The sequence below is a fragment of the Mytilus edulis genome, chromosome 11 (assembly GCF_963676685.1).
Source record: "Mytilus edulis chromosome 11, xbMytEdul2.2, whole genome shotgun sequence".
NCBI classification, from domain to species: domain Eukaryota; kingdom Metazoa; phylum Mollusca; class Bivalvia; order Mytilida; family Mytilidae; genus Mytilus; species Mytilus edulis.
The window spans coordinates 1,071,908-1,093,818 of record NC_092354.1 but is presented as its reverse complement, the minus strand read 5'-3'; positions in this window follow the sequence as shown (position 1 = coordinate 1,093,818).

The window sequence follows — 21,911 nt, the reverse complement described above, 5'->3', positions numbered from 1 at the left end:
GAACGGTTAGAGCGACGCTATCAAAGTAAACTTGATCTGTATTTTGTGGTAATAAGCATTGTGTATAAGTTTTATAACATTTGGTTGAGGCAAACTTAAGTTAAAGAACGGAAACCAATTTACGTAAGGACGTACGTACAGACGGACAAGGGTAAAACTTAATGCCCCCTGCGCTACGGCGGGGGCGTAAACAATGTATACTGAGAGATTGTGTTGGACAACTCATAATGTATTTTCTGAGATATAGTCATGTTCTTTAATTCAAAGTGGTTTTTTTTTTATTAAAACATGGGGGAAGTTGCCCAAAGCTTACAAGACATTTTGTAACGGCCTTATGTAGGTTAAGATATACAGTAACGCTATATATATGTATGATCAAGGATATATAACTACTACAATGCAGTATACGTCCTTGGAATCATGCAGAGACTGGGTATGGAAAAACAGTCGACATGTCAGGGCCTTTTACATCTGACTATGTGGTATGGGTTTTTATCATTGTTGACAATAGTAACATGACCTATATATTTAAAAAAAGAAGATGCGATATGATTGCCAATGAGACAATTCTCCTCAAGACACATGGCCAAATGACACAGAAATTAACAACTATAGGTCACCGTACGGCCTTCAACAATGAGCGAAGCCCATACTGTATAGTCAGCTATAAAAGGCACCGAAATGACAAATGTAAAACAATTCAAACGAAAAAACTAACAGCCTAATTTATCATGTTTATGTTCAAAAAATGAACGAAAAACAAATATGTAACACATCAACAAACAACAACCAAAAAAAGGGGTAAAAACAAGCACTTTTGTAGTTTACAGACAATAACTTGTGTTTCAGTGTAAGGATCTCTCTTAAATTGTACTACAAGGTTCCATACTACCAAGAAAAAGGCTTGGATTGAGTTTGGGGTAATTTCTCCAAGGTGGGGGGGGGGGGGGGGGGGGGGGGGGTTATTATGTTTTATTCAAAAGTTTCAAAAAGAATTTTTTAAATGCACAGTATTGCACAATAGATTTTTTAGAACTTTGACCACATTTATTTTGTGTCAGAAACCTATATTATGTCAAAAATTTGATCACAATCAAAATTCAGACAGTATCAAGCTTGAATATCGTGTCCAAATTTGCCCCAACTAGTCCATGTATTCAGGGTACGACCTCTACGGTCGTATCAGCGAAGCATTTCATTATAGTATAGAATTAACATAGGCAAAAAACAGTTCAATTGATGCATATTTTTTGTAGTGGAGATTGGAGTTTCATTAGATAAGGGCAAATTATATTTCTTTACAAAGTAAAAATTACTAATCCTGAATCATCTGTGGTTTGAAAAACAAATGTATTTGTCTTATAAGCAGATGTATGAATAATTTTGATATGAACTAGGATTATTTTGACCATTTTTTATTTACTGACTTCTTTTATTTCATTCTTTAATTTTTCAGTAGTGCCTCAACGGTTCATGATGGTCACGGTGTCACAAAATCGATTGGAGGTGTTGCAGTAAATTATTATTTCAAAGTTTTATGCCATATCTATCCTATTAAACGAGAAGACCTCATTTTGTGTGTCGCTTCTCTTCCTTCCACAATAAATTAATCATCATGACTCTGTGTTGTTTAGGTAACATGCATAGTCGCATTTTTCATCCATTCTTATGATTATTCAGATTGAGTTATTTTGGGAGAAAAACGACAAAACAGGTGTCCGGATATTGTTTCCGTTATCAGACTGACTTTTAGTCATAGATAAGACTTCCGGTTTAAACATACACAAGAACAACCAATCGTAATTATGATAGATTACAAAAATAAAAAATAAATAAGCCAATCAGAGCGGTCTCCATATCATGGGTTTTAGATCACAAGAACCACAACTATCATACGTCCTTATAGTAGGGTGCCCAATCAACAAATTTTATCGATTTGCCTTCACGGAATAACACACGGCTATATTTTATATCGTTGGAAAGAGGAGAACAAGCCTCGTCGAAATAGCGTTGTCGTCGTTGTCTGCCGTGGTCACGTTTTTTTTTTAATCAGGATCAAAAGTCAAAGCAAAAAATCAAGAAAAATGCAGTCACATTTAGATAGCTTGTTTCTCCTACATATATGCGTTTTGAGCAAAATAAAAACAACCAATTTATAGAAAAATATCTTTTGTATCTACATTTAGAACTTATTTTATATTTTTATCGCCAAAAATGACTTAAGATTGACTTTTTTCATAGGGTGCAAATTTTTTATTTTCAAATAGCTGTTAAATAACAGTACTAGTGACCTTGACCTATTTCAATTTCTAAATTTGATTTTTTTGTATTGAGTTCGGTACAAGTACGATCTAAAGATGTTTTTAGATCTTAACTTTAATCATTTGTCGAAGAAAAAAAATGTGATTTTCACGTCTTTTGATAGTAAGGTGTTCGTCAATTTCTAGGTAAAAATCAAATTTCTGTTATTGGGTGTTAAAGATTATATATAAATGATTTGTTTCGAAATTAACATCGAATTTGGTTGAATTTAAAGAACTGTGTATAGCTTTGCTTTACAGAAGTAAAAATTACTGCAAACAGAGAAAAAGGGGGAGGGGTAAAAGTTTTGAAAACAAAACATGTATTAGAAACAGGTAAAACACCCTATCATACATATACAGATGACTAAATGAGCAACAATTGGCTATAATGATCACAAGTATTCCACAAATATAATAAGGGAGAGGGTTATTCTACAAGCAATTGCAAACAAAATAGGCGTGAGAAACCAAAGGCACATTATAAACTTATAAACTGAAGACAAGCAGACTTCAGCATGGCAAAAACACGAAAAAGAAAAACAAATGCAAATAGAAAATTATGATCGAGGCTAGTATTACCTACACTACATTCTATGGTCTCCTGTAGATCCCCGGCCAACGTCAAAGAACATATAGCAGGTTTATTTATTATTATTTTTTTACATATCTTTCCCCACTAGATAGATTATTACTTTATTTCCCACGATTTCAAAATTGAGTAGATGTTTTATTTATTGTTTAGAAAATATTATGGACTGCGTTATTTTCATTCGATAGCAAACAATGATTTATAAGACACATACAGAAAAATGAAATCTATATACATCGTCATCTTCGTCGTCATCAATGTTTCTAACTACAACCACACGAGTATTTACATTTTGACATATGTCATTTGCCTGACAAGGGCATACATCTATACATGATATATTTTGTTCGAAGCAAATGCAACCCTTTGAAAACACAGAATTCCACTTACAAGTAGAAACTAAATCTTGCAGAAATTCGGATGACATATGACTTTCGAGATAGAAAGGAACAAGTCATTGCCCATTCTGAAGAGGAGAATGTTAATGTAGTTCTTCTATATGGGAAGACATCAAATTTACGTCTGGAGTGAAACTCTTATTACATATTGTTTAAAAGTAGATTCACAAGGAGGAAGTTTGACAAGGGAGAAATTTAAATTGTAGCCAATTTTACGCTCACATTGTTTAGGTCACAGTGATCTGTTTTTAGTTTTGACTTGAGATCATTCAAACTGACAACAAGATCTCGATTTCCATCTATAGGTTCAGCGATGTCACAATTAGAAAGGTTTGACAAATCGGTAAAATCATCTGGGGTGTCCTTCAAGACTAAAAAACAGTGCGCTTACTGATCCTAAACATGTAACAGCATGGTAGAAAGTTACAGATGACAAACCCGAGACTTTTACATATTTCGTGGACAGGTATACAGTAGTTGTCGTTTGTTTATATAATTTATACGTGTTTCTTGTTCCTCGCTTTTTTATATCGATTATACCGTTGGTTTTAACGTTTGAATGGTTTTACACTAGTAATTTTGGGGCCCTTTATAGCTTGTTGTTCGGTGTGAGCCAAGGCTCCGTGTTTAAGGCCGTACATTGACCTATATTGGTTTACTTTTTTAAATTGTTATTTGGATGGAGAGTTGTCTCATTGGCACTCACACCACACCTTCCTACATCTATATAGATACGAAAATCTTGTATACAAGTTATAGTGTCTGTTTGAAACCATAGCTCATGTGTATGCTGCATGGAGTGGATGTTAGGAACGCATAAGATTAGAACATCTGTATCTTGTGACTTTGTTATTATCCTACCCTTGATTCCTTTCACACCTATATCTTTGTCTACATGAATAGCATGCATGTGTAAAATCATGCGAGTATCTACGTAATCGGGCGTACAAAATAATTCTTAAAACCTAAATACTCTTTCTGAGCTGATTTAGGGTCCTTGGAAGTTCTAGCTAGAATAATTATGACCTCCTCGTGTATCATAGTAACTGTTGATCTATCATGATGCTAAACAATCGATTCCCCAAGAAATCTGATTAAGGCCTGCTGGATCTCACTGACTCAAAGAAACTTTATCCAGACAGGAATTTGACGACCTTCTATATATGTCCTGAAACACTTTAACAGACGAAAAAGAACTTAAGTCAGCTTTAAAAAAAACTTCACTTGTGTCTGCTAATGTAAGATTTTTAGCAAGAACGATGCTTCAACATTTTGTAATCATCAGTTCGAAAATGGTCTAGGTCTGAAGCATCATTCAATAAATTCAAAATTGTCCGTGCTCCCATAGCCTCGATAAAGATTTTGTGTGTGCTTATTCCTCGCTTATTAATAAGCAATTCAGCAGAAAAACCCTGACATATAATAACACACTTATCCCATTGTATTTCATGCCTACTTCGTTTCGGGCTTGATGGGGCATAGTTTAATATGTGCCATATTCCGGGTCTGAAACGGGACCGACGGATTTGATTTGTATATTACAATTATAACAAAACTATAAATAAACAAGAACTATCTTTAAAAAAGATATCCGACGTATTTAAATTTGAGTATATGTTTAAAACTATCATTTCGATAAGCTTCAGAAGCACAAAGATACCATTTAAATAACGTTTTCTCTGTTTGTGTTCAGTATTCTCGGTCCTCGTATCTTTCTGTTTACATTCACCAAAACCCCGCGGAAATCTCACATGCGTAGGTGCGTTTTAAAAGTCATGTACGTTCGTACAACAAAGTTTACTTTAAAATTTATGTAATTGTCCCGAATAAACAGCTGTCACGGATGCAAAGAGCTATTGGAGAAACAATTATTTTAATAAAAATATAAATCTTTGTAAGATCTAGTTCAAATATTTATAGTTTTTCACTTGCTTTCGATCACGATATAATTAACAAGACGTTTTTTCAAATACAACCATATCACCCACCATGACAGCATTTTGTCCAATCACAGAAAGGATTTTCGAGCATGCGTATTCTGTTGCCATAGTTAAGCGTCCTTAAGTTCAAAGGGCACAAACCGAAACTATACGGACTACGTCGGAAAAAACCACAATTAAAGTTATAAAAACCAACAAAAAATATTTCCAATTACAAAACAACGATCTTCAAACTAACTGGACTATTCCAAATATACAATTTGACCATACAAAAAGCAAAAAATAGAAATGAAGTTAGTGACAATGGTCCTAGTGAATGACCTGGTACAGTGTAAGCTACAAAACGGTTAACGGCACGAGAAAAGGCGTGTTTGAAACAAGGCAGAATTATCACTAAATTTGTTTTAAATTGCTATTTTCTTCTCACCGATTAACATTTATTTACACAAAAGATATTTGGCACACATATGAACCATGTGTTATTGATGGAATCAGAGTAAAAATCCCGTGAGAGTAACAGGTAATAAATTTTCCTTTGTTCAAAATGTGGTAAATTTCAGCTAAAAAAATAGCCTTACTAAAATCATGAAATAGTTATACTTAAATTGTATAAATCTTTTCAGCTTTCGTTATATGATAAATTTGATTTTTAAGCCAAATGATAAGTATCATGTGAACAAATAAAACAGAAAGCAATAATTTTATTTTTCGTGTTGAAGATGGTCTGTATGATGAGGTATCTGTGGGTACCCTAAGAAACCACAAAATTTTGAAAAACGTGACCACGGGAGCATACGACGACATTAATGATTAAAAAATATATAATGATTTTCCAATCGTTTGCATATAAATATAGCCTGGGCACCCTACTATTAGAGACAATTATGTTTTCGATTAAAACTACGATTATACTACTATAATATACAGAAGATTTACTTGTTGTCGAGTATCGAGTTGCGAGTATCGAGTTGCAAGTTACAAAAGTCGAGTTGCGAGTTACGAAAGTCGAGTTGCGAGTTAAGAAAGTCGAGTTGCGAGTTACGAAAGTCGAGTTGCGAGTTAAGAAAGTCGAGTTGCGATTTACGAAAGTCGAGTTGCGAGTTACGAAAATCGAGTTGCCGAGCCTAGATATAATCGTTAGGGACCGCAAAATTTATTCTTTGGCAATGACACTCAAAATTGTGGACGTTAAAATTATATATGTCTAGATTGAATTGGCTAGAGATACAGGGGAAATGATGGGCGTGCATAAAACAAGTTTAAACCCGCTGCATTTTTGTGTCAGACCTAAGTCAGGAAACTTTAGCCTTTGTTGCTCTTGTATATTTTTTTATTTTGGTTCATCTTTATATTTAGGAGCATAGAATGGCGTAAATGTTCTTGATCTAACGATATATAACACTGTGTTTCGGGGCCTGCTCGGGGCTAGCTCCCTCTAGGTGTGTGATTTCTCGCTGTGTTGAAGACCAAATGGCCTTCGTTTGAATTGCATATTTTGGTTGGGTTGCTGTCTCTTTGACTCATTCCCCGATTTTATTCTTTAGTCTATACATGTAGCCGTCAAAGATACTATTGTAAAAACTACATTTGCGCCATTTTACAGGTAAGGTTTAATTGGAAAATTTAAAATGTTTAGTGCTACATCGTGAATAAGAATTTGTTTATAGTATTCCTCCTGGGTATTGGGTAACTTATAAAACTGAGTCACTTAGGTTTAAAATTATATAGTGTTCACACGTTTGAGATTGTCCATTATGAATTAATTAGTAAACCGGTTTCCGTTAGTTTTCTAGATTTTTTGTCGTGAAAGATCGATAAAAAAGTTGTCGTGGCACTGTCATGCAAAATCAAATGTCAAAAAAATATTTCGAGAGGTCACATCAGCTACGACATGTCTACGATTGTTCCACGATGGGTACAGTACAGGAAAAAAGAATTGTAATTTGTTTGTTTATAGTTGTTGGGTCTATTTTTCAGATTTTCATGTCATGGAAATATGCGTGTTACCGTCGTGTCACTGTCGTGCCACTGTCGTGCCACTGTCGAACGACTGTCGCACAACAGTCGTGTGTCACTCGTAGGTTTGACTCCGAACTGCTACATGTAGTATATAAAGAAGGCCCGATTTATCGCGTGCCATTTGCCATTTGCTTTCAATATTGTTCAGTGGCATCATAAGTTTGGTCCAAATAAACAACGTTATTCGTATTATATGAAAAAGAAGATGTGGTATGATTGCCAATGAGACAACTCTCCACAAGAGACCAAAACGACACAGAAATAGGTCACCGTACGGCCTTCATAAATGAGCAAAGCCCATACCGCATAGTCAGCTATAAAGGGCCCCGAAATTGCAAAGTAAAACAAATCAAACGAGAAAACTAACGGCCTTATTTATATAACAACAAAAAAAGAAAAGGAAAACAAATATGTAACACATAAACAGACGACCACCACTGAATTACAGGCTCCTGACTTGGGACAGGCACATACATACATAATGTGGCGGGGTTAAACATGTTAGCGGGATCCCAACCCTCTCCTTAACCTGGGACAGTGGTATAACAGTACAACATAAGAACGAACTATAAAAATCAGTTGATAAAGGTTTAACTTATCACATGGACAAAAATACAAATGGACGTGGCCTGGTACTTGTACATCCCGACAACAAAAAGACACTAGGAACAGATCTGAGAGTACTCGCAGTTATTTGACAGCTAGTTCAAAGCCACTAACAACTAATAAAAAAATCATGCATCTAAGTCTAAATTATCAATCCGTACACATCCAGCATCCAATGGATTTAGTGTAAAGACGTCATAAAAAGTCGGAGAAAACATGACCTTGTGCAATGCCAAGTTACAAGTATCGACAGATTGTAGATCCATGAATGTGTATACGTATATAACGTACTTAGTTTATATTATAATTGTTCAGCGAATTTTAACAAGGATGCCCCCGCAAAGAAAAAGTAACAAAAGAAATGTGGTGGCAGTTAACGTGGGTGATATTGTCCAGACGGAGTGGGTATCATTTGGGTCTAAGCGTGACGCGGGATTGCCGATTTTTTGTAAGCGTGACACGTGAAAGTCAAATTATTGTGTCGGGGAAAACGGGAAATGAAGTCTAGCGGGACCCGGGAAATGACAAAAAAATGAGAATTGCTTACGTACATAGTGTAAGCAGGATACGGGAATCGAACAAAACAGTAAGCAAGATCCGGGGTTGGAACCCCCAATGAGACCTCCGACGGAGGACCCGCTACCACAAGCTGAAACATATGACGATTCGGAAACTGCTGGAGACGACCCTGCTCATAATATCGTCACTGTGACGGGAGACATGGAATAGTCTACGGACATTCCCGCCCGATTGTATTTTTTCTAAATATATAAAACGAAAATATGTTGTCCGACGAACGTACTAGTGTCGTACGACAGACAATCAATGTTGTGCGAGCATCGTACGAAATTTTTTAATCTTGAGACAATCGTGCGACTGTATTACGAGTGTCTTGCGACAGTCGTGAGATTGTCGTACGACAGTCATGCGAAAGTCGTACAATTGTTTTTATTTTAATGGTTTTACTTTATTTTGGTAACCACGACAATGTGTTTATCGCTCGACAGTCGCACGGCTGTGGTAAGACACTCACACGACAGCCACAAGACAGTGACACGATAAAATATCGTAGAGCAAAACAGGTGCATGTTCAATTTTCGTCCCACGACATACGACAGCGCCACGATGCTGAAAATATCGTCCGACTGTCGTACGACGATCACAGATGACCCACGATTTGACCAAATTTCATGTCGTGTCGCTGCATATATGTGTCGTAGGCTCGTTGTGACCAGGGCTTATTGAGAGCATGATTAACGATGGATGTGGGACCCAGCTCCCGTTTTCACTTTCTGCTGAAAGACGATATTTTTCGGAGAAAACTTAGATAATCTAGTGACATTACTTAATATAAAAAAAGAAGACGTGGTATGATTGCCAATGAGACAACTATCCACAAAAGAACAAAATGACACAGACATTAACAACTATAGGTCACCGTACGGCCTTTAACAATGAGCAAAGCCCATACCGCATAGTCAGCTATAAAAGGCCCCGATAAGACAATGTAAAGCAATTCAAACGAGAAAACTAACGGCCTTATTTATGTAAAAAAAATGAACGAAAAAAACGAATATGTAACACATAAACAAACGACAACCGCTGAATTACCGGATCCTTTAGGTTATTGATAATGCCCGAAAGTCACTGGGGTAAAGCTGATGACCGTAACTGCATTCACGGTCATCCCAAGATGTCGGATGAAAAATTTGGTCAGTTTCTGTATTGTCTGTTAAAGTGTTTCTATATCATTTTCTTTACAAATCATACATTGAAATGATGTAAATTTATAAAAGAATCACTCGGAAATCACTAATTACTTCTGAGAAATGTGCATGAAACGGGAAATTCGATTTGAAAAAATCGCCAAGATGACCGTAAATCACAATCGAGATGACCGTAACAGAATCAGCGATTCATAACAAGGCTGACCGTAACTGCTTTTAAGATGACCGTAATTTGTAAATGATGACCGTAACTTTTAAAGGATGACCCTCAATTCTAAGAAATATCCGTAATTATACAACTATCATTTTGTATGAAATGATTGCCAAAAGACATGCAAATGAACAGGAAGGGAAAACATGCCACAAAAGCGCGATAAAATGACACCTTACAAGCATATTTAAAAAAAAAATGGGGTGCACAGCCTTCAACTGCTCGACAAAAGATTTTTGTTTGTTTCTGGGATTCCTTTTAATGACATATAATAAATACACATTTTTAAAAATGCCAAAAAATTGCATGTACACCCATTGATATTATATCGTCTTTCATTTTGTCGTGCAAATAAAATAACAGAAACATTTTGAAAATATCATTCGAATAAACTAGTGAAGGTGAGCTCCAGCAAAGTAGATCCTTAAAATAGTATTGTACGAAAAGCGTATCACAAGGCGGAACGTTGTCAATTTGTATATATGCAGAAATGTTATTCATACAGTCAGGATTCTACTTCTTCAAAATTATCTCCCCATTACGCCAGTTCATGCCCACAATCGTAGAAATGGAAGCCATTGTAGGGATGACGCTCTGCCAATTTTGCTCTTGAAAACTGATAAATTTATCCACATAGCACCATTACGATCGATCGTTATATGTCAGTTATATTTTAAAAGACAAATGTATCTACTAGCTAATGAGCATTAGTTAATGATCTTGTCTGCATTGATTCAACTTAAAAATATTGTCTGTTCGGATGTCAGATGGAATTTTTGAAAATTCTTAAGCATTTAAAATAATTCTAATTAAATATTTCGTGGAAGGGCAGACTAAACATTTTCAGTGGTTGAAGATTATAAACCCTAGTTATCACACACAAGAAAATCATATTTTTTCGAAGATATCCATTTTCATCATCCAAATTAAAAGACTGTCGTCAAGTACTTTTAGAAAAAATAGCTATTCGAACACACCTACTCTGTTTTTGTGATTTTTATTAGATAGGTATCTCACTTGATCCATATATTTCATCTTTTCGTACTGTCATTTTTAACCAGATTTTTGTGACAAAAATGTCGGTTATTGATTTGGGGATGGCCGGGCGGGCGGTCGGGCTGTCGGGCGGGCGGCAATCAAATGTTGTCCGTGCATTAACTCATGAACCGTTCAACCAAAGCTTTTAAAATTTTAATATGTTATTACTGACAACGACAGCAAACCGGATTTATTAACATTTATTTGTGTCCTGGCAATATCACAAGAACCATTACTGATGAATGGTGAAAGTGAAAATCGTCAATATCAAATTTGACCTCCATTTTGTCATCAGTATCAACATATTAAAATTTGAAAAGCTTAGATTGAATGGTTCATGAGTAAATGCAACAACATGAATGGAAACGCCATTTTACGATCTTTCAAGAACCATAACTCCTGAACGGTAAAAGTCAAAATCGTCATTATTGAACTTGACCTCTATTTTGTCATCAGTAACAACATATTAAAATTTGGGAAGCTTAGGTAGAACAGTGCATGAGTAAATGCACGGACACGACTGGAAACTCATTTTTCAATCTTTCAAGAACCATAACTCCTGAACGGTAAAAGTCAAAATCGCCATTAATGAACTTGACCTCCATTTAGTTGTTAGTAACAACATATTAAAATTTTAAAAGCTTTGGTTGAACGGTTCATGAGTTAATGCACGGACAACATTTGATTGCTGCCCGCCCGCCAGCCCGCCCGCCCGCCCGCCGTACATCCCCAAATCAATAACCGACATTTTTGCCACAAAAATCCGGTTAAAAAGAAATTTATGAAACATATTTATATCTGCTAACCGAGCCCTTATTGAGATCGACAAACTCAACAAAAAAGCTTTGAATACAATACTTAGAATTGATGGTCATCCTATAAAAGTTACGGTCGTCCTATATAAATTACAGTCAGTCTTTACAAATTACGGTCATCCTTTACAAGTTACGGTCATCTTTTTACCAATCACGGTCATCCTTGTTTTATGTTACGGTCATCTTGAAAATATTTTGATTATGATTTACGGTCATCTTAACGATTTTTTCAAATCGAATTTCCCGTTTCATGCACATTTCTCGGAAGTAATTAGTGATTTTCGAGTGATTCTTTTATAAATTTACATCGTTTAAATGTATGATTTGTAAAGAAAATGATATAGAAACACTTTAACAGACAATACAGAAACTGACCTAATTTTTCATCCGACATCTTGGGATGACCGTGAATGCAGTTACGGTCATCAGCTTTACTCCAGTGAAAGTGCTTGTTTATATACCTGAATTGTTTACCTTATACCACCTGAGCATCGGGGTATTTACAATACATAAACAATGAAATCAATATTTGAGTCGATTTGAGGCTCTATACGAGTGCGACAATGGATATTACAAACACAGTAGCGGTATTGAGGCTCTATACGAGTGCGACAATGGATATTACAAACACAGTAGCGGAATTGAGGCTCTACACGAGTGCGGCAATGGATATTACAAACACAGTAGCGGAATTGAGGCTCTACACGAGTGCGACAATGGATATTACAAACACAGTAGCGGAATTGAGGCACTACACGAGTGCGGCAATGGATATTACAAACACAGTAGCGGATTTGAGGCTCTACACGAGTGCGACAATGGATATTACAAACACAGTAGCGGAATTAGATTTGACTTATTTGACAATATTGAACAAAAACTGAAAAACAAAAACAAAAAAGGTCATTGAAATTCATTTCCTTATTTGATACATTGCTTAATGTTTCATCACTGTAAAAAATGAAAGATAGTACATGTAATAAGATTAAAACAATCTGGGCTGTGCATATTATCAATTTATTTACTTATAATGCATCTCTCTGAATTTGATTTAAATAATTTGAATTCATATTTGATTCAAAGTACTTTTTTTTATATATATAAGTCTATTTATTTTTGTTTGTGTGAACCCTTCTTAATTTGAAGATAACTGTATATTTATTGAAGGGAGATAACTCAAAAAAAATAATTACAAATCAAATGGAGATAACGAAAATCTTTTATTATTTTTACTTATCATGAATCTCTCAACTAAATATATATACTAATTAATACATTGTCTTTAGAAAACAACTATCTTTATATTGTAAATAATTAAATGCCATACTGTAAATGAAATTTTGTTGTACAAAAATGACTTTACAGGTATCTATGCCAAAGTATCATCTTATTGTTGAATGTGTGTATGATTGTATAAACTATGATTGTGTATTGGTTTTTAAGTTAGAATTTATCTGCTCAAGTTTGAAATATTGTTTTGTTTTATATGATAATGGATAATATTGTAACAGTGTTGTCTATGAATGTTAGGGGTCTTTTTTCTAATTCAAAAAAGAGAACAGATGTTTTTGATTGGGCGAAGGGCAAAAATGCTTCAGTAATTTGCTTTCAAGAAACCCATAGTAATAAAGATATTGAAAAAAAATGGGAAGAGGAATGGGGAAATACATGTTTTTTCAGTCATCATAGTAACAAAAGTGCAGGTGTCAGTATTATGTTCAAATTAGGTCTTGATTTTGAAGTGCATAATTCTATTATTGATATAGATGGTCGTTATATTATCTTAGATTTATCCTTGTCAAGTCAACGCATTACTTTTGTTTGTTTGTATGGATTTAATACTGATGAACCTTCATTTTTTAATGACATTTATAAGAAAATGGCATCATTTTCAAATACTAGCTTTTTATTATGTGGGGACTGGAAAGTTGTACAAGATACAAACATAGACACTTACAATATTATTCATAATAGAAACCCAAACTCACGAAAAAAGATTGAAGAAATAGTAGAAAGTCTTGAGTTATTAGATCCTTGGCGGACCTGTTATCCAAACGATAGAAAATATACATGGCGTCAATGCTCACCCATAAAACAAAGTCAGCTTGATTTTTTTCTAGACACAGAGGATCTGTTTTCACTCATGAAAAATACTAACATTATTCCTGGGTATAAGACAGATCATTCTGCTATAACTTTCACCTTTTCTGCCAGTTTAGCAAAGCGGGGAAAGGGATATTGGAAATTTAACTCCCAACTGTTGCGAGATTTAGACTATATCAAAAAAGTTAAAACATGTATAAATGAGAGTATTTTAGAATATTATGAATCAGGCAACATAGATGATCTGTTAAATGTTAAACTCTCATGCAATGATCAAGTATTTTTTGAAAATTAGATCTTTGTCTATTGGTTACAGTATTCAAAAAGCTAGAGAGGAAAAAGCTGCAAGACTTTTACTGGAAAATGACATTCAAAGTTTGGAAAATCATATGAACATATCTCCTGATGGTCAAATTCATGCAGCTTTAAACCAGAAAAAGTTAGAATTAGAAAATATAAGAGAAAGAAAAATTGAAGGTGTTTTTTTAAGATCCCACGCTAACTGGCAAGAGAATGGGGAAAAGTGTTCAGAGTTTTTTTGTAAATTGGAAAAGAAAAATTTTATTAAAAAAACGATAACTGAGCTCATAGATGAAAATGGAAAACATATATCAGATCAATCTAGAGTTTTACAAGAAGAAATGAATTTTTATAAAACATTATACTCAAGTAAAAATATGGAATGTGATGATGATTCCTTTTTCAAGCACAATGTTAAACTCACAGAAGAAGAGAAGGATTTGTGTGAGGGTAATATTTCTTTTAAAGAATGTGCAGAATCTCTAAAATCTATGTCAAATGGAAAGAGTCCAGGCTCAGATGGGTATACTGTAGAATTTTACAAAGTCTTTTGGCGAGATATTGGACCTTTTCTTTTTAGATCATTATATTTTGGCTATGAAAATGGGGAATTTTCTAAATTTCAGTATCAAAGTGTCATTATGTGTATTCCAAAAGAAGATAAAGATAGACGTTATCTAGCTAATTGGCGCCCAATTAGCCTTATGAATACTGACACCAAGATTGCTTCTGCCGTTATTGCTAATAGAATAAAACCTGTTTTACCATCTATTATCAGTGACTGTCAGAAAGGCTTTATTAAAGATAGATTTATGGGTGAGAATACACGTCTATTGTATGATTTGATGCACTATTTGGAAAAGCATAACAAAACTGGTCTTTTACTACTAGTAGATTTTGAAAAGGCTTTTGACTCTATTGAATGGTCTTTTTTGAAAAAAGCATTGAAGAGTTTCAATTTTGGGCCATCTATATGCAGATGGTTTGAAGTATTTTATTTGAAAGCATCAAGTTGTGTTATAAATAATGGCCATCTTTCAAGCTTCTTTAATTTGGAGAGAAGCTGTAGACAAGGTGACCCCCTCTCCCCTTATCTTTTTATTATAGGTGTTGAGTTACTTTCTATGAAAATAAGGTCAAACCCCAAAATAAAGGGAACTTTTGTTCATGAAAATGAATCCCTTTTGAGTCAATATGCTGATGACACTTTCCTTGTTTTGGATGGAACTGAAACATCTTTGAGGGAGACTTTAAATTGTTTCGACTCATTCCAAAAAGTATCTGGGTTAAAAATTAATTCTTCTAAAACTAAAGCTGTGTGGGTTGGGAATAAAAAGTATTCAGATCTGATTCTCTGTCCTGATTTAAAACTTCAGTGGTGCTATTCAAATTTTAAACTTTTGGGAATTGAATTCTCTTTAGATCTTGATAGTATGCCAGAAATTAATTTCTCCAAAAAGATAAAGGAAGTGTCAGGCATTCTTAAGAGTTGGCAACATAGAAAATTAACCCTAATGGGAAAGATTACTGTTATCAAGACTTTGGCACTTCCAAAATTAATTCACCTGTTGACTGCACTACCCAACTTGCCAGAATCAAAATTAAATGAGTTGAATACTTTATTCTTTCAATTCATATGGAATGGAAAACCTGATCGAATTAGACGAAGTACTTTAATCGGAGATATTCCACAAGGAGGTTTAAATATGATTAATATACATTATTTTAATATATACCTTAAGATTGGCTGGAAAAAGAGGTTTTCATCCAATTTATATGGTAGTTGGCAATCATTATTATTAAAAAACCTTGAACAGTATGGTGGAGAAAGGGTATTGCATTTTCAAAAGGAGAAACTCAGAGAAATCTCTGATAGTCTTAGCAATCCTTTTTGGAAGGATGTATTTTTTAGCTTTCATGTAGCAAGGCCTGCTACCAATATTTCTGTTCAAGATATTTTGTCATTAGATATTTTAAATTTTGCACCTCTAGTAGATTTTCCGTATTTTATTCAGTGGCATAGAAGGGGAGTGCAGTCTTTGTTTGACCTTATTAACTTAGAGACTAAGGACTTTTGTAATTTTGATCAGATAGGACCAAGACTTCAAACAAATAATTTTTTAAAGTATTATGGTCTCATTGCTAACATTCCAAAGTATATGAGAGAATATATTAAAGAAAAGATTGCTCATGTAAATTTTGAAACTTTTAACTGTATTGATATTTTTTTGGAAAGATTATTGTGTAACAAAAAGGCAAAGTTTGTATACAAAGATCTTGTTGACAGAAATGTGCAACTGCCAACAGAAAAGTTCTTACAATGGGAGGAATCACTAGGTATTGAAATTGCAGATTGGTCAGAATATTATGTTATTTTAAGAAAATCATGTAAAGACACTTATTTAAGAACTTTTCAATATAAATTTTTACATAGAATAATTGCAACTAACACTTTCTTATATAAAGTTAAACTTAAAGATTCAAAGCTTTGTACTTTTTGTAAGGTTTCTGATGAAACCATGGAGCATTTATTCTATGAATGTCCAATAACACATTCTATATGGCAAACTTTTTCACAAAAACTGAAAAGATATTTTGAGAACTTTACATTATCTAAGAAGCACATTTTTCTTGGTCTTCAAAATGCGAGTTTACTGTTGAATTTGATTATTATTATTGCAAAGAACTATATATACAAATGTAAATTGTATGAAAAGAAACCAAGTATTATAGGGTTATTAGCAAAAATAAGAAAATATCAGGAAAATGAACATTATATAGCAAAGAAAAATGGTACCACACCTTATTTTCAAAAATTCTGGGCCCCATTAGATTACATTTTTACTGATTAGTCACCATTACTTTTGATTCAAATCATATAAAATAAAAAATGAAACTTACAGTTCATAAAGAGCAGATCTTTACAAAGATAACATTTTTCTTTGCAATACACAAGTTGATTTATGTTATGTTAATGCAAGTGCGAGAGTGTGTGTATGTGTGTGTGATTGTTTCTTTTCCACTTTTTATTATAATGTTAATATTTAAATAATATATATTCACATTAGAAGAAAAAAATGTAGTCAATTTTTTGTTGTATATATATATATCAAACCTCTTAACACCATAGTCAGGTGGTGATGTAAAGGGATTGTAAAAGCCTGACTACTGAAAAAAAAAATAAAAAAAAAATAAAAAAAGTGTTTAAACACGGACTTCTGTTTACAAAACTTTGAATTTTTCGAAAAACTAAGGATTTTCTAACCCCAGGAGTAGATTACCTAGGCCGTATTTGGCACAACTTTTTGGAAATTTGGGTCCTCAATGCTCTTCAACTTTGTATCTGTTTGGCTTTTAAACTATTTTGATTTGAGTGTCACTGATGAGTCTTATGTAGACAAAACGCGCGTCTGGCGTATAAAATTATAATCCTGGTACTTTTGATAACTGTTTGGCTCTCAGTGCCGTTTTTATGTGTTCCTAGAGGCTAGGTCTCAAGTGTTTAAACACGGAAAGTATGCTATCAATTCCTTAACAACGTGTTCCGTGAGGGTATAAATTCATCTTTCCAGCTATCAATCAATCGATCAATCAATCAATCAACAAATTAACCAACCAACCAAACAACCAACCCACCAACCCACCAATTAAACAATCAATTAACAAATCACTATGCTCTCAATGCCTATTTTACGTGTTTTTAGAGGCTAGGTCTCAAGTGTTTAAACACGGACACTTGGCTCTCAATGCCGTTTTCACATGTTCCTATAGGCTAGGTCTCAAGTGTTTAAACATGGACACTTGGCTCTCAATGCCGTTTTCACGTGTTCCTAGAGGCTAGGTCTCAAGTGTTAAACACGGACACTTGGCTCTCAATGCCGTTTTCATGTGTTCCAAGAGGCAAGGTCTCAAGTGTTTAATCACGGACATATGGCTCTCAATGCCATTTTCACGTGTTCCTAGAGGCAAGGTCTCAAGTGTTTAAACACAGGCACTAGGCTTTCAATGCCTATTTTACGTGTCCCTGGAGGCTAGGTCTCAAGTGTTTAAACACGGGAAGCATGCTATTGATTCCTTTACAACGTGTTCCGTGAGGGTATAAATTTATCTTCCCGCTATCAATCAATCAATCAATCAACTAATTAACCAACCAACCAACCGACCCACCCACCCACCAATTAAACAACCAATTCATATATCAATAAAAATCAATCAATCATGTTTCAGAGGGGAAAGACCGTTAACAATTGTTTTTTAAAACAATTGATTTATATTTCATTTTCTTTTTTCAGAAGCAGTTCGAAAACAGTAGTGTTATCAACCATACTCATAATGGAGAACATGCATCATATAAAGTATGCTTTATTTCTCCCATTGTTTAATTGCAAGAAAATAGCACATATATATTCAGGTTTTCAGGTTTTAGGCTCCATTCTGGCAATATGTGTTGTAATGCATGTAATGTGGCTACTTTTATATGAAATGATCAGTTAAGAAAACTAGAGGCTCTAAAGAGCCTGTGTCGCTCACCTTGGTATATTTGCATATCAAACAAAGGACACTCTCCAACATTGTAGACGAGACTAGACTTCATTACAAAAATCTCAATTTTTGTTGATCTTGTATTACTGATAGTCTGTTTAGTTTCACTTTATCTTCTTTAATTTTTGCTCAAAACACAAAAGGAGGTAAAAAAATCATTATTTAAGGACAATCACTCCTATGAAGAGTGACAGTCTACTAACTATATCGGCAAAATTTGACTTTTTAATAGATCTTGCCTTGCTGATCATTTTTGTGATTTAAAGTGTTTATTTATCTATTATAATTTAAATCATATAAGGCATAACGAAAAAAAAAATGTTTCTCTCTAAATATCATAGTATTCATGATAATAGGCAAAAATAAAAAAAATGGTAAAATTTGTCATTAATATGGGCAATAACTCCTATAAGAATATGTCTAACAGTTTTGATGTATATGGACAATTGGTAGAGCTCATCATTCTGAACATTTTTTTTCCTTTAAGATTTTCTCTATTTATAACATTTAAAAAAATAATAGACAAAACTTGCATTTTACCCCTATGTTCTATTTTTAAGCCATGTCGGCCAATTTGGTTGGTAGGCGGGGTCATCGGACACATTTTTTAAACTAGATACCCTAATGATGATTGTGGCCAATTTTGGTTAAATTTGTCTCAGTTGTTTTAGAGGAGATTCTTGTAAAAAATTACAAAAATTTACAAAAAATTATTAAAAATTGACTATGAAGGGCAATAATTCCTTAGGGGGTCAATAGATCTTACTTTGCTGAACATTATGGCTGTTTACAGTTTATCTCTATCTATAATAATATTCAAGATAATAACCAAAAATGGCAAAATTTACTTAAAATTACCAATTCAGGGGCAGCAACCCAACTACGGGTTGTCTGATTTGTCTGAAAATTTCAGGGCAGATAGATCTTGACCTTATGAACAATTTTACCCCCATGTGAGATTTGCTCTAAACGTTTGGTTTCAGAGATGTAAGCCAGAATCTACATTTTACCCCTATGTTCTATTTTTACGCTGTGGCGGCCATCTTGATTGGACACATTTTTTAAACTAGATATCCCAATGATGATTGTGGCCAAGTTTGGTTAAATTTGGTCCAGTAGTTTCAGAGAAGATATTTGTAAAAGTTAACGACGGACGAAGACACCGGAAAACAGACGGCGGACGCGAAGTGATGAAATGTAATGTGGCTACCTTTATTTGAAATGAAATCTATACACAGGTTGACAGCATACTTAATATTTTGTAAAGACGTGCTTTTTGTTTTAATATAAGATTATTACATATTTGCATAAACATGTAAATCAACCTTTCCGCACAGAGGTATGCATTATATACACATAAAAGGAGATGATGTGATGTATATCCCTAGGAGATACCAAGCTGATGACACAAAAAATAAGAGACATCCAACAGATGAGAACACAGATTTTAAACATTTGTCTTTCACATATGCCAACATGTATATTAGGCAACAAGCTTGGAATTGTCAACTTACACTGTTAACTGATAACAAATACTACAATGACATTGAAAACTACAGGCAACCGTTTTATTGTAATTTCTTTGTACCAAATCTGTTTTGTCTCTTATAATCTGTGAATAGCTTTTAAAGTAAGACAAGACTATTTACCTTAAGGAAGTCCATCACTTCTTCCTTCTTCCTTTTTTCCTCTTCATCATCATAGCTTTCTATTTTTACCAGATCATAAGGAGTCTTACCCTGAAATACAATCAAATAATCTTTCATTAATTATACACATATATATCTTTTATTTCAAAAACTGTAAAACATTAAATAATAGGTAACTGTTGCATTAATTTTACCTATGCAATGCAGAATGTTGTCTTATTTATATATACTTGAAATAAAAACCAGTGAACCTAAACCAACAACAAATATGAAGTGTCAATATAAAGAGATCAATGAATAATATTTGAGATTTTGCTGTTAAAGAAATTATTGAATGATTGGTGTAGGGTGTGTTGGTGAAATGTGATAAGATCAGGGATGATTCCACTATATAGCTAGTTTAGGGCCGCTTAGCGGCCCTTAAATTGGTCAGCGGCCCCCGAAAAATTTATGTGAATATAAATTCCCAATTCAGGAAAATAAAATAAAAATTGGTATTGCCGGAAAAATTTCCGTCGCTGATTACGGCAACTATAATTTTCATAGTTTGTTGTCTAAACGTAGTAAAATCCGGATAACATAAAAATGTTGACTACAATCGCATTTTATTACCAACGATTTAATTATGTCAACATGAGGTAAATAATTTACGCAGCTGGTTTCAATTGATCAAAATATTATGGCAGTATTAGATCTCGTATAAGTAGATCGCTCAGCAGGTTGATCAAAAACATGCTTTTTGACAAACAGGTGTCAAAGCAGACATCGACAAAGATTCAAATTTTTGTATAGCATTGATGAATAAATTTTAATGGGCGCCGATCTCGTAAAAGCAGATCGCCCGTTATGTTTTTGTTGGAAAAAATGTTGATGATAGACCATTCATGAAATCAATTCTCTGCTATCCGCCATTTTGTCTTCTTTCCCCCGATTAATGAAATGATATGTCTATAAACCACAAAGAAACAGAACTACAGTAACCGATGTAGTCGTAATCTTGTCAATCGTACGGTTGTTTTATCCGACTAACTAACTTGATACGGAAAATATTCTTTAAATTACCATGGTCTGTTGTTTTTAAACTTGATATTGGAATTAGGTGAAAAGTCAAAGTTGAAATCATAAATAAGTGTACCGTGAAAATTGTTTTCGAAAATCTAATTTGTTCATAATTCTTTAAAGTAATAAACTGTTTTCAAATAAATTTTGATCTTCCCTCTTCTGATCACCAGCATGGCTAAAGGTATTACTTCCAAAGGTATTGTGAGGGGTGTCAGGTGACACATCCAGGTATTCAAGCGATTTCCTGTCTGGCTTGCAAGTTCACGCATCGTTTCACTTCTGCAGGTATTGATCAGTGCATGTACACGGCTGATAACTTTTAACTTCCCATTTTGAACTACCAGATGTATAATATACAACTCTGTCTTACTTGTCATTACCAAACTCATACGCTTGTTTATAAATAACATTTCTGGTGTAAAGAATATTATTCATAAAAATATAAATAATACCCAAAAAATAAGATTTGATGAAATTAAAATCTATTTAATTTTTTTTTCCAAGGGTGAATTTGGGAAAATGTAATATATTTGCTAAAATATAATGAACAACTGCAAAATTTCAAGAATTGGGTAAAAATATACTGATAACAGAAAACTGAGAACAATG